A 1,899-nucleotide genomic window follows, 5' to 3' on the forward strand; every position below is an offset into this window, starting at 1 on the left:
AGCTGACAGTAAAAAAAAAACAAATCTCCGATGGCAGAGACGCAACGGGAGTTGCATTTAAACATAGCAGCTTGTCTGAAACCCACGTTCACCAGAGATCTACTGGTTAATATGTAGGTACTACAAACCAAAGTTAAAAACAAACCTGAAGCTGAAGAAACCCTAAACGTTAACGGAACAGATCCGCAGAACCGATTGACTGACGGAGCGGGAGAGAGAGAGAGAGAGAGAGAGAGAGAGACAGAGAGAGAGAGACAGAGAGACAGAGAGAGAGAGGCCGAGGGAGCGCATTTCTCCGTGTTCTGTGTGTGTGAGATTGATCCGAGCGGGTTTGTAGGCGGGGGGCACGCTGTGATTATTACAGAACGCTGCGCGGCCAGTTGAGGAGTTGTATTCAATCCGAGCACAGATATTGACTTTTATTACTTGTATAATACTTGTACTCGGCAAAAGGGCTTTATCTGTACCGGATACTCGTTTCAGCCGGGTACTCGGATCACCCCTATTTGTTTCCATACGATTGTTTTCTAGCTGAAGAAGAAATAATTTGGATTTTCTGTGTGCTATCAAGTGGCACCCACATCTTCTACCATATCCATGAATTCACTCCCACAACTCTCAATTGCTCCAGTACAAGATGACACCGTGTCTGTGGCTGATGGTACCCAAGCGCAAAATGTGGTTGCAAATCATGTAACCAATGTTGACACTGTATACACATTTTTAAATTATTTTTTTTTTGAATACTATTTGATATAGAATTGTGAGTAATACCTTTATTTTTTTTAAATTTAGGCTCTTCAAGAATTGCGAGCTATACGTGCCCAGCAAGACCAGGAATATAATAAAACTTTGTTAGTGGATCAGAAGAAGGTAATACTTAAAAGTTCTACCTATGTATAATTCACATTCTCTTACAGGATGCATACATACTTTAGAATGTGGTCTTCTTTTAATAGGAGAGGAAAAAACTAGCCTACCAGGCCTGTGAGGAAAGACTTCAAAAGGTTTGTTTGTTATATATTAGTTTGGTAAACTAGCTAAAGGTTTTTTTATTTTATTTTTTAATGAGAAGTCATATTTCAGGCTATTGAGGCAAGACGTCAGCGACTCTCTGCATGTGAGGAACCCTCAGATGGGGTGTTCATCAAATTTAAATATCCAAATGGACACATCAATATGAGGAAATTCAGCTTGTTGGAGCCAATCCAGGTGAAATGTGTTCAGCTTAAAGCCCATGTTGCAAGTTAAACACCACTGTTGATTATTGGGTACAAAAAGCACTCAAGATATGTATATCATTTTTAAAAATGTCTCCAAATTGTTTTAAAAGTTAGTTTTTGGTCATTTTTGGTATTTGCGGGTTTATGGAGTCAATTCGGCGATGACGTCACTCGAGGGAGCAAATTCTCAGCCTGGCACTAGAACTATGGGGACTGACTGGGATGAGGAAGAGGAGGAAAGGCCAGCAGCCGAATAATTACCAACCTGACAGACGTGAGAGGGCAAATGAGGAATTGTCAAGATTGTGGGGAAGTCTCATCATTTATCTCCTTTATTTATCTCCTTTATTTAGCAACGCAGCAGTGCATACAGTGACTTTACTTTTTACTGTCAGTGAATAGCAGCGAGTGAACGTCAACGTTTTCTCTCGATCTAGTGACAGGGATCTTGTTGTTAGTTTAGATAAGTACTGGTACATTTATCCAGATATAAGAATAGGGAAAGAAACGATATGCGTGTCTCCATTTCAAACATCACTGCAGGTTGATTGTGGGCGACAACGCCGTCGTGGTTAGCTTACCGAAACTCCACTGCCGTAGTTCAATTCAATTCAATTCAATTTTATTTATAGTATCAATTCATAACAAGAGTTATCTCAAGACACTTTACAGATAG

At 40.1% G+C, this 1,899-nt stretch overlaps 1 protein-coding gene and 1 long non-coding RNA gene across 3 annotated transcripts in view; one reads left to right on the forward strand and one right to left on the reverse strand.

Annotated features, from left to right (window-relative positions):
• LOC117956388 (4-galactosyl-N-acetylglucosaminide 3-alpha-L-fucosyltransferase 9-like) overlaps nt 1-1,899 on the reverse strand; it is an 85,736-nt gene that overhangs the window by 27,471 nt on the left and 56,366 nt on the right. The gene's annotated exons all lie outside the window — the stretch shown is intronic.
• LOC117956408 overlaps nt 1-1,899 on the forward strand; it is a 20,325-nt gene that overhangs the window by 18,022 nt on the left and 404 nt on the right. The window lies entirely within an intron of this gene.

The sequence above is a fragment of the Etheostoma cragini genome, chromosome 14 (genome assembly GCF_013103735.1).
Source record: "Etheostoma cragini isolate CJK2018 chromosome 14, CSU_Ecrag_1.0, whole genome shotgun sequence".
Lineage (NCBI taxonomy): Eukaryota > Metazoa > Chordata > Actinopteri > Perciformes > Percidae > Etheostoma > Etheostoma cragini.